The following is a 12,547-nucleotide window of genomic DNA, read 5'->3' on the forward strand; positions in this document are numbered from 1 at the left end:
TCTCAAAATAAATACAGCTCACACGCAGATGCTCTTACACATGGATAAACCTGCACAAATGCGCATATAAATTCAAATTAGGAAAATACTTTATTGACATGACAGGCATTATAAGCACTGCCAAAACATAAGAGGAGAAACCTGTCAGAGGGAGATACAATTCAGCGGCCAGGTTGAACGTACACTGCTTCACCTGGCAGGGGAAGTGGAGGGAGGCAACAGAAAGAGTGTGGAAAGCGGTCCTGCACCATCAGCTACGCCAAGGTGATCTGGGGCAGAGTCCGGGTCTCCTCAGCCAACGCAGTCTCACTTCCCAACATGTCCCTGGCACCCACTTGAAGCCTCAATGAATCTACTATGCCAAAACCTCCTTTTCTTATTGCCAGCATGCTTTCTGGAATGTTCTTTCTTCCACCCAACACAGGCTGTTCCCTCCCTTCCCTGAAGTATGTTTTCTTCTCAATTATCACAGATTCCTGTCTCCTCTTGTTGCCTCACACTTCTACGGCTTTTCGGACAGAAATGGGTGGGAACAACGCAGAGTCTCTCAGCACCTTGGCAGAGCCGATGGAAACAAGGCATCGGTGGGTTCTGCATCCACTGGAAGGTCTGCAGCCAGTCGAGACCAACATTTGAGAGAATTAAGGTGCAAAGCTACAGGTTGTAAGAGATGTGGGTGGAAACAGCTGGGAAGAGTCCAATACCTCAAAAATGAATCGTGCAGAAATCTGAAGTTGGAATGGAATTTCCCTCCAGGTTATGAGGGTGCAGCTGATGGAAACAGTTGTGGTTGGGAAGGAATTTTCCCCAAGGGATCTTGGCAAGGTCTGAGGTTGGGGAAAGAGAGCAAAAAACCAAAAAACAACAACAACAAAAAAGAAAACCAACCCCTAAACATTTTCCTGTTGAGCACAAAGCAAGAATTCAGTGAATGTGCTGCTCACCTTTATGGAAACATTCCTCTACAACAGTCCTCAAGTCCCTACAAACACCAGTTTTTAATGCTCCCCTGTGGCTGTCTCTTTGACTTTTGAGGTCCAGGAGATACAGGACTCAGCTCCATCTCTAACATGGATGTGCAGGGGAACCCTGAGCAAATGCCTTCCCCCAGTGTGCTTCAGCTGACCCCCTCCACCAGTTCCGTAACAAGATGAAAATGATTGGGTTGGCTCCATCCAGCCCCTTGTTCATCTCAAAATACCAGCTAGCAAATGCTGAAGGCAAGAGCAGAAGATGTAAACAATTATTATACGGATTATGGAGAGCAAGGAGCAACGATGCCAAGAGACTTAATTTTATGCATTTCCAGATAAAAGCCAAAGTGTAGAAGATTAAAGTTAAATACTGCTGTCTGCTGCATGCACACTGACCTGTGGTTCTGTGCCACTAAGATCTCTCTGCTTACAGGAAAATGAAAGTTTAAAAAAAACAAAACAACAAAAAAAAAACCCCAACGTTTTTTTTTGGTAAACCATTAAAACAAAAGCCACTTTCTATTCCAAACGTTCACAGTAGCTGCCTCCACAGGTGACTGCTAAGTAGACCTCTAACAAAAGAACACATTTTGTTTGCTTAAAATGATCAGTTCCGCAAGTGAAGTTAGATATTTATGACTTCTGAGATTTCCTCTCCTCTCGAAGTTTACTGTCAATCTCCTCCAGCTACAGATTCAACTGTAAATGACGGTCTCAGTCCCTGGGTGGGGCAGTCAATGTTTCTCGTGCTGCTTTTCTCAATCAGCTAGGTTGGAAAGGACCTCGAAGCTCCTCCAGTCCAACCGTTAACCCGGCACTGACAGTTCCAACTACAGCAGATCCTTAAGCACTAAATCAGCCCGACTCTTCAACCCCTCCAGGGATCCCGGGGACTCCCCCCTGCCCTGGGCAGCCCATTCCAACGCCCAACAGCCCCTTCTGCAAAGAAATCCTTCCTAATATCTAGTCTAACCCTTCCCTGGCACAGCTTGAGGCCATTCCCTCTTGTCCTGTTGCTTATTACTTCATTAAAGAGGCTCATCTCCCCTCTCTGCATCCTCCTGTCAGGTTTTCTTCCAGGGCACTGAGTGACATTGTGGCAGACGGTGCCGGCAGTGTGCCCCGTGATGACAAGGGACCTTCAAAAATAGCAGCCCTGTGTCACGGAGACCGGAGCTGAAGGCAGAGGGACTGCTGTAGAGGTGACAGCACTGACCACTCCCGGAAGGAGATGGAGCTCCCGAGAGTCGTGGGCTGCCATGGCAGGAGGGAAACCTCTGCTTTCATAGCAGTTATCAGTTCTTTGCATTCAGCCCTCATGAACTTCTATCTCACTGCTACCTGTGGACACTGTGTCCTTCAGCATGAAATCCATTCTTCAGGCAGTAAATAACCATCCATACACACCTAGCGCTCATCATCTCTCCATTTCCCAGGGTGGAGCACGGCAGCTGGTTGAAACAGCACACAAGGACAAGATAAAAGACATTAGGCCAGGAAATGAAGGTGAATACAACATCCATTTGAAAGCACAGACAAAATTTTAATTAGATGGCAAGATGCAATTACTCATGTTGGAGTTTTGCCAGCTAATATCCATGCAAAATACCATAGGTCTGAATGGACCAAAGGTTTTAGGGCCTCTGCTTTATATCAGTGAGGACACGCAGCTCCCCAGCTCAAGGACAAAGTACAAAATGTAGGTGGGCTGAAGAGCCAGGCAGGCTGACATCCCACCTTGCAGAACGTAAATGCTGTCAGAACAATAAAAGGACAAACGCAAGAGCAGCTCTCTGGTGGAGCAAGCACAGGTGACCACTGCTTTCTGCACTCTGTGGTTCAACGCAGTGGAAAGAATCAAGGGACAGAGTGCAAAACCTATTCCCTAAATGCTAAAACACATTTTGGGCCAAATTCTGGACTTCAGTATAGAGCAAACCTGGCTCTCACGAAAAATCTTCCATCTGCCTCTGCCCTAGCCCTGTACAATGACAGATACCTGTCTGCTCTTCCACACGTAGTGCCTCGATAGACCATCGCAGTGTTGGAAGAGCTCTCCTTAAGCGCCGCATCCTGATTGAGCTAGATCGGCATGGCAGTGGAAGAGGGGATGATGTCACAGGGACCAACACCCTCTTCTGTTTGCCCTGTAAAGGTAGAAGTAAAATGAAATGCTGGAAAAACCATAATCCAGACAGGCAGCCCACCTCCCACCCCATGGGAAGGTTTGAGTTAGAGGAGTTTGCATTGCGTTGGCTGATTGCAATTACACCATCCGCTGTCTTGGCTAGAAATAAAAATGAAATTGCAACAGAGTTCCAGCTTTAATTGAAATTTCCTGGGATCTGTTATTACACGGCAGTGATTGTTCTGCAGCGCTAATGAGCCTTTGCTCAGATGATTATCCAAGTGTCTCTCCAGTCGCTATTTCATTATTGTATTATTAATGATCAGATAGGATTGTCACAGCCGAGATGAAACTTGAACATCAGACAACAGACAGCAGTACGCGGATCAGAGCACACAAACACGACTGCTTTGACACACACTCCCCCTGCCACAATAGCTGGTACGTGAAACACAAAGCGCATGCCAGTTTTGTTGGGGGGCAAGGTGGGACCTTTTATATTTCTTTTTTTCGTTCACTGCACTATTAATCCGTGTGAACTCTGCCATCCGGACGGCCTTTTGGGTCCGGTTGTGTGGGGACTATTGCGAAGGTTGGTGCTCCTTTGTCTTCGAAGAAAGGTTTTTTGTTCCTTCTCGGATTGCTCATTTTGTAATTACGAGGCTAAAGCTTTTATTTTGGTCATTCACAGAAAGGAGGGCTGTGGCCTTCCCCTTTCCTTATTGGGATGAAGAGCCCCCAAGATTCCCCCTGAGTGTCTATCAGTGACCTGAACCGATCACCGATAATAGTTTTAACATTTACGAGCTGCTTACCAGCCCACGTTCTGTTGCTTGGAAGTAATTCAGACCCCCCGCTCATTCCACAGATTGCCCGGTGCTGAGTCCTGCATCAAATCAGGCGGGATCCTGCAAGCTATCCGCTTGGCACGGGGCCAGGCCAGGACTGGAAGCTCTTCGTTTTGGCAAGAGAAGATCTGCAAGATTTGGCAGCTCGGAGAAAGACCTGGCTCGCCGCAGCCCAAACCGCTATGGGAAGCAGCTTTCCCCCTGCCTCCAGGAATGGAGTTGGACAGAGTCACGCTGCTGAAAGGACACGGCGACACCTGCGCTGTTAGGCGCATCAAACCCGCGGCTCTCCCGCTGCTGGTTCTCTGATGGATACGTAAGCAGACAAGTGACTCGTTTCCTCTGTCAGCTGTAACACCGCCCCGTCTCAACACCGCAAGTCAAACACCCATCCTTCGTAGAAAAAGCTCGGTAACGGTGTAAAATAGTCTTATAATCTCAGGTTTGCAAAGACTCAGAAAAAGGGATCTTTTCATATGCCCGAAAGGCTTGTTTCACCTTCGAAATAAGAGTGATAGATCCCTCATCTCTACTTTTAAAAGCAAACGCAGCCCACCACGAAAGATCAGCCCATCCAACCTCACTTATCATCATCATCTCTCGACTAACTAGCAAGAACATTTCAGACAGGCAGAAGCCTTTCTCAAACCACTTCCAGCAACACTGCCCATGCCCCTAGGCTAACACAAATCCGTGAAATCCACAATCCCTTTCAGTTTCGACCAGAATCCAGGAGTTCTGGTTGGTTGTTTTCCGTTGACAGGTTTGATTTTTGGTTTTGTTTTTTTTTTTTTCTAATATCACATGCTCCCTTTTGTGCGATGTTGGGCAAATCGCTTCTCTATTTCACTTCCTTCAGATGTAAAATGGGGCAAAAAGTTCAATCCCAAAGCTGGGTGACATTTCAGTTGTCTTGTGAAATGCAGCCAGAAGAGGAACAGTTTTAAACCAGCAGGAAGCAACTGCAAAATCAGGGGAGTTAAGGGAAAAGATTCAGTCAACAGAAGTAACTGTAAAAAATTCAGAACTACCAAACCTTTATTTATCTTTGTCACTACAGTTACTTTGGATTTTTTTTTTCTGAAGTTATTATTTTTTTTCTTCCTGTTCACAGTTCAGCAAAATGCATCGTTAACCTATGAATGAAAGATAATGGCTCCCTTGGGGCTGGCTGAGTGCTTCAGCCTCTATTAATTTTTTATAGGGGCTTTGTTGCCCAAGTTCCTAACATGTATTGGTAATTGGACCAAAAAAAAAATAATTCCCTGATATTGGTTTTATCATTAAATAAATATTCCAATATTTGAATAACCTCTTCACCCCAGGATTGCAAAAAGTATTTGCGATCTTCATGGAGGAAAATGCAGTGGATAAGTGCTAGGTATTATTTCTAGTGCTGATAAAAGACAATCTACATGTCCAGGAATCATTTTCTTAAAATCCTTGCTCTTTCTGTTCTTTCTCAGAAGTACACCACACACGATTAGATCATTATGGTCTATCAATTTGTCAAATTTCAGCGATTTTTTTTTTTTTCCTGAAGGATCCAAGCGGAAAAAAATCTCTAAAAAGGTCTAAAACTAGAGAAAAATCATTTTACAAAAACAATTGCTCCATTTTGATGTCAAAACACACAATATTCCTCTCCTTTGAAAGAATGTTAAAAAAAAAAATAAAAAAATCACATCCCCCCTTACCAGCAATCCTTTTCCCCTGTGATTTTTGCACACTGCAGTTGCAGATACCTTTCTCAGAAATAATAGTGAAGCCTTAATTTACATGGCAGTTGCCTTCCTGTTGAGAGGCTCCGCCTTAAATCACACCCCCATTTCAAAGCGTTGCCGTCTTGTGAATTTGTTTAATCTGCATACGCACATACATATTGCTGTGAGCATGGCTGAGAGTAGAGAGTAGGTGAGATTTAAGAAGCTCCCAGTTAGCGAGGAGCTTGGTGTAAGCAAGCGAGACCATTGCTTTCCCAGTTTGTCGTAGGAGGAGCGGCTGAGGGAACTGGGGGGGTTCAGTCTGGAGAAGAGGAGGCTGAGGGGAGACCTCCTGGCCCTCTGCAACTCCCTGCCAGGAGGGGGCAGAGAGGGGGGATGAGTCTCTTGAACCAAGTAATGAGCGATAGGACAAGAGGGAATGGCCTCAAGTTGTGCCAGGGAAGGTTTAGACTAGATATTAGGAAGGATTTCTGTGCAGAAGGGGCTGTTGGGCGTTGGAATGGGCTGCCCAGGGCAGGGGGGGAGTCCCCATCCCTGGTGGGGTTGAAGAGTCGGGCTGAGCCAGCGCTGAGGGATCTGGGGGAGTTGGGAACTGTCGGTGCTGGGTTAATGGTTGGACTGGAGGAGCTTCGAGGTCCTTTCCAACCCAGACGATTCTGTGATTCGGTGAACTTCTCAGCAAGTCTGCATACTGCAGGCAGCACTGAGCCGGCTGACTCGAAGCTACCTTGGATATGGCGATCCCAAGCATCTCCCCTGTTCAGCTGCTGGTTGTGGCGTACAAAAGATATGTGATTATTTCAATATGAAGTAGAGAAATGATGATGAGGTAACATTATGTTAAATTGCTGGCCCAGACTGACTCCCAGGGCTAAAAAAAAAAAAAAGTAGGCCTGATCCATGACTTCATCTAATTGCGCTTCTGCAAGTTCTCCAGTGCTACCAGCTACTCCCTGCATCCCCAGGCCATTAGCATGCCACACTAGCGGGTCAAGGAAGACAAAAAGGTCCCTGTAGCTCCCATCTGTCCCACTAGAAAGGATGAGCTGATTATGGTCTACATTCAATCACAAGAAATAATCAATCTCTAATTAAGAGACTTCTCTCCCACCCCTCTGTCAGGTCTTTGCCTCTTCTACCCGCCCAGCTCCCACCAAACCTTCCAGCATGAAGTGAATTTAATGAGATTTCTCAGTAACAAATGACCAGTTTGTAATAATTATATTTTCTTCCACAATTGCTGTAGAAATGATTTAAAGCAGAGAAGGCTCCAATTTATTAAGCATCAAATTTTCTGTGGTGAACTTTTAACTATGAAAAGAGCCTTGAGACTGGAAGAGCTCTCCTCCCCCACTCTGGGCTTTGCCATTGCCCTGAAATATTGATGGTTTGTAGATGAAAATTTGACTTCTTTATGAAAACAAATGAATCCTGTGGCAGGCAGAGCCCAGCTGCATGTTCTACCCTTTCATCAAGCCTTATGGCAACATGGCAAGGGAAGTAGGGAAGGAAGTCATACGGAGAATAACACAACCCATCCTCAGCCAGTTGCAGTGTCATATTGTCCTAGCTAATATTAGCAGAGGAAGGTCTAAATGCTGTACACCTTTCAGACTATCTGGGAAAAGTCCAGAGCCAAAGGGAGTTCAGGTTCAGCTGTGCTACATCTGGGCTTGGTGAGTTTACAGAGATGCCGAGAACACAAGAATCATCCTGAACAGCATCAAGCTTGTGGCTTCTAGCCCTTGGAGTACCAAAAACCTGCTTCAACTGTGATCCTGTGTGTTTGCAGCTCAGTGGCTAACTTTAGGGAAAAACCTTGATGGCGGGGATTTACTTCTGTCAAGGCACAGCTCTTCACAAAATTAACCTCCGCACTGACAACACACCCCGTCCACTGGTGTTTCTTGATCTTTGACAGTCTTGGCTTTCCCTCAGGCCTTCCACCCAACCATTAAAATAAAACTACACATCCACAGTCTCCTCAAACGCTTGGGTTTATATATATATATATATATATATATATATATATTTTAACCAAAATGCCACCTATATTTTTTAAAGCAGTTGAGACAGAGGACCTGGAGGAGGCCTAGAAACAACGTTCCAACCCTAATGCTTCATCTGAAAGGCACTTCACTGGCTTTAATACATCACAACGCTCAAGATCTGCGATTGTTTCTACTTTAGAGAGACCACAGTTAAATTAGTTAAAGTCTCGCAGAAAGCTCGGGAGGAAACGAGAGTCCAAAATTTTTAGACTGTTGCACTGCCTCAGCAGCTCAGTGCCTGCCAGAGCTGGGACGAGAACCCAGGAGTCCTCCTTCTCCATCATCCCCTTCATCAGACACAAAGCTCCTTCCTACATTTCCCTGATTGTTCCTGTCCATTAAACTTCAATGTAGTTTGCACCCTAAGTCTTTTTTCCAGCAAATCTGGCTTGCTTTCATTTCTATTGTGGCGGATTATTTATATCACAAAGGCAGAGTCGCCCAGCTGCGAGGCAATATAGAAACGTCACTAATGCTAAGGAAATTGATCCCACACCATTAGTTTTCCTGTGGCTCTCATTTTGAGTCAGCAGCGTGCCCTGCATTTTTGGACTTTTGATATGCGAGATGGGCAGAGAAGATCACCAGGATTTTAGTATAATCAGCGAGCACCATGCAGGCATGAGAAAGCAGCCGCAGTAGCTCTGTCTGTTGCTGATCAGGGGATGTACAGTATGAGAAGATCTGAGCGTAAGACTGGACTTGATGCAGGCTGGCAGTATGCCGAGACACAAATTCCTGGTGTCTTGGTATCTTTATGAATACAGTGTCTTGGCATCCTTATAAATATGGTGTACCTGGACACCTCTCGGAGTGCTGAAACTGGTGCCTGATGACTGGATATTAAACATTCTGAGTTGGGATGCTGAAGTTAAAGATTCAATCCTCAGTCGGCCACACATTCCCTAATTAATGGAAGTTTCATCCCATTACACACCCGGAGAGTGACAGCGATAGAGCAGATAGGATCTCAACCTTTTCTGGTTAGCCGGTAAACTCTTGAGGACCACAGTTTATTAGGAGTTTCCCCCAAATTTTCTCTTTGTCTTAAATACCTCTTGGGACTGCTGCAATCTGTTAATAATACACAAAGAATCGAAGAAAGGTAGATGAATTTTGAGATCCCTGTGGAAGAGATGCTAGACAGGAGTAAAATAGGAAGGTGATTGTGGAAACAAGGGAAACCAGAACTTAAGGACAAGATCTGGAGAGGTGCGCTTTTCTCCCCGATTCATTTTAAAATGCCAGCGGTGAGTTGCACTGTTAGGGGGATAAGTAACATCTCAAAAAAAAAAAAAAAAAAAAAACCAACAAAGCCTGTAGCATCCTGATACCTTCCAATATAGTCACAGCCAGACTGCGAAGTCCAAACCCTTCCTTCTCCTGTAATTTGGAGTGAGTCACTTCTAGCCCGTGTTTGAACCCTTTTCACAGCAGAAGCCCTCATCACATGCTAAAAAATTGCTCAAACTACACGGCTGACTTAGCCCTACCTAGGACCCCTTTCAGTTTAGCCAGCTGGGAGGAGCGGGTAGTCATGACTCCCCCGTGGAGCTGGTCAATGGTTGAAAACAACCACGTCCCAGTCAGCTGCTGCTGCTCTCTGAATAATACCACAACCCTCTTGCTCAGGCTGTGAGTCTGAGTGCAGGCAGCCCAAAATGGAAGTGGGCAGAGAACGAGAGAAACAAGTCTATGCCACGAAACAAGCATCTTTCGTCACGGATAATGATGGTAAAAAGAAAAACGCAATACTACTCCTTTTTTTTTTTTCGAGGAACGAAGGTGAATTAAAAGAAAATCTGCCCTCACGCAGCACACAAGTAGCTCCCAAACCTGCGAAAGCAAAGGTTTGCCTCAAGTTTTCATTTGTGTCACTGGAAGTTTTCCCAAAGTCCTTATTTTCTTCTGTCTGGTTTTGACCATATGCATCTCCCAACAGCTCTGGAAAAAAAAAAAAAAAAAAAAAAAAAAAAAAAAAGAAACCCCAACGTTTTCTGTATCACAGTAGCAATTGCTGAAACAGCTCTCAGCATGGAGTTCATTGAAATGCAGACCAGCTCACACAGTTCTTTCCCTTCGGCTGAACAGAAAAGGAAATAGCTTCTACTAGCTGAGTGACCTTTCCGGCAAATAGGTTGTCTTGATCCGAATCCACAATCCCTGACCCCCGAGTGGAGCGGTACAGAAGGCCACAGATAATTGTAACCCAACAGGGCCATCAGTGCTAAAACAAGAGGCTACACAAAGAGTTGGCCTCGGTTTCCTATTTGACGCGGCAAGCGATATTCACGGCAACGGATCCTTCCCATCTTCCCCCTCCTTGTCTTCCAAGGAGGAGAGGATGGATGCAAACGGTAGAACAAGGGGCAAATTGAGGAGACAGTAGGAAGCTGAACAAGTCCAGCTCATGGGGGAAGGGATTATTTTAATGAGATCTAATTCCATTATATGAAAGATGATGAACAATCAATGTGCAATCATGCTGACAGGAAGTAGTTAAAGATTTTACTCTTTGCTATGCATGAAAAACAGATTTTCTACACCTACCAGAGAGAGAGTAAATATGAAAGCGAAAAGATGAAAGGAGCTAGGTCCTCGCACGGGGTAAATTGGCACAATTCGACTGTTTTCTGATTAATACCAGTGAAAGACGTGGCCAAGAGTTTTAACCTGCACACTGTTTACTAACAGCTGTTGAAATCCAGCGTCTTGTTTCAAAGCACACTTGTTACCTGAACCTCCAGCACACCTAAAAAAGGCTGTTAATTTAATTAATTATCTCTGGTAAATGGACCCCTAAGGGCTCCCAGAGGTAACAGGCTTCTTGGCAAGGAAACAACACAACCAACAGGAACATCTGCCGCGTAGAAAATTACAGTGCCCACCTAGTGACATTGAGCAACCAAGAACCAGCCAAGTCTTCTTGCTCCTTCCTCAAGAGGGGCAAGGCATCTGTCACCGACCCCTGGCTCATTTCCTGACCTGCCTGAGGTCAGGGAGAGACTTCGCTCAGCTGGAGGTGTTTACAGTCCTGGAAGTCAGAATGGCGTTAAATATTTCACTCCTCTTTCCTGACGCGGGATGTTACTACAGGCCGTTCAGAAATTAATTTCCGTTTTGTAATGTGATTTTCTTTGTATATGCTTCAGGAATAGTACCTTCTCGACAGGTGTACTGTTAGGGATTTTTGAAAAGCTCGTGTTATGAACTTTCACGCTGTATAATTAAATTATAATATAAACCAAGTTTCTGACAAATTTTGGAGGTTTGACGTTTAGATGTCAAAATGGCAATTTTGACAGATCTACGAGTTCAAACGCGAAACATCAGTGAGGTATATGGCCGGGGAAGTGTTAACGAACGGACAGCGCGACTTTGGTTCCAAAAATTTTGACGTGGCGATTTCGACCTTGAAGATCAAGAAGGTCGCGGATGTCCTCCTGCTATTGACGATGATGAATTGAAGGCTCTGGTGGAAGCAGATACACGCACAACTGTTCGAGAACTTGCAAAATAACTCGGGGTAAGGATATCAACTGTTTCTGAGCATCTGAAGAAGATTGGAGAGTCGAAGAAGCTCAACAAATGGGTGCCACACGAATTGAATGAGAATCAGAGCAATCGCCGTTTTGAAGTGTCGTCGGCGCTTCTTTTTCGCAACCAGAATGACCCGTTTCTCGACCGTATTGTGACGTGCGGCGCTAAATGGATGCTCTACGATAACCGGCGACGATCGGCTCATTGGTTGGACCGCGATGAAGTTCCGCAGCGCTTCCCAAAGCTGAATCTGCACCAGAAGAAGGTCACGCCGACTGTCCGGTGGTCTGCTGTTGGTTTAATCCATCACAGCTTCCTGAATCCGGGTGAAACGATCACGGCAGAGAAGCACGTCCAGCCAATCAACGAAATGCACCAGAAACTTCAACGGCTGCGCCCAGCACTGGTCAACAGAACGGGTCCAATCCTTCTCCACGATAACGCGCGGCCACACGTTGCACTTTCAATGCTGCAACGGTTGAAAAAGCTGGGCTACGAAACTCTGCCTCATCCACCGTACTCACCAGACCTCTCGCCCACCGACTATCGCTTCTTCACGCATCTCGACAGCTTCCTGTGCGGGAGACGCTTCAGAAACCAAGGGGAGGCCGAAACTGCCTTCGATGACTTAATCGCCTCCAGAAGTCCAGAATTTTATGCAACCGGAATAAATAAGCTTGTTTCTCGTTGGCAAAAATGTGTTGATTCTAACGGGTTTTATTTCAATTCATAAATTTTATTCTGAGCTGAGCTCTGCCACTTCAAACACACCGGTTGAAATCGGCAATTAATTTCCGAACAGCCTATGAGCGTTAGAGCACTGGGCAGGACTGGTTTCTGGAGCAAGTTTTGCAGGGCCTGAGACTCAGGACCAGGTTTTCAGGCAGCACAGACAAATCTCACCGTGGTAGTAGCTCTAGTGAATCCTACTGGTACACAATCTCCTTCCATTCTACCACGGGCCAGATACTTCTCGTCGAGTGGGTACAATCACATATTGCTGCATGGCCTTGTATTACAGCCTTTGGGCAACTTGTTTGGGAAAGCACATCCACTCTGTGCATGCCTGCTAGCTCTGCGTACGTTCACTCAAAACCAAGGGTTTCACACATCTAGCTTGAAAATTTCTACATGCAACATCCTCCTGCTCTGTCAGCTTAGTGCTTAGACAATCCGTTTTTTGCCTTAGAAGACGAGGCCCTTTTTAACACGATAAACTCAATCACGCCCATGGAAAGGAATTTATCTGTTTGGTTTTTTTTTCACCAACTTGGCTAAAACA

General features: G+C 45.5%; 1 pseudogene; it reads left to right on the forward strand.

The window, feature by feature from the left end:
- Nucleotides 1-11,014: 11,014 nt before the first annotated feature.
- LOC113488444 lies at nt 11,015-11,986 on the forward strand (annotated as a pseudogene).
- The last annotated feature ends 561 nt before the right edge of the window (nt 11,987-12,547 follow it).

This window comes from Athene cunicularia (genome assembly GCF_003259725.1).
Source record: "Athene cunicularia isolate RWA chromosome 24 unlocalized genomic scaffold, athCun1 chr24_part1, whole genome shotgun sequence".
NCBI classification, from domain to species: Eukaryota; Metazoa; Chordata; class Aves; order Strigiformes; family Strigidae; genus Athene; species Athene cunicularia.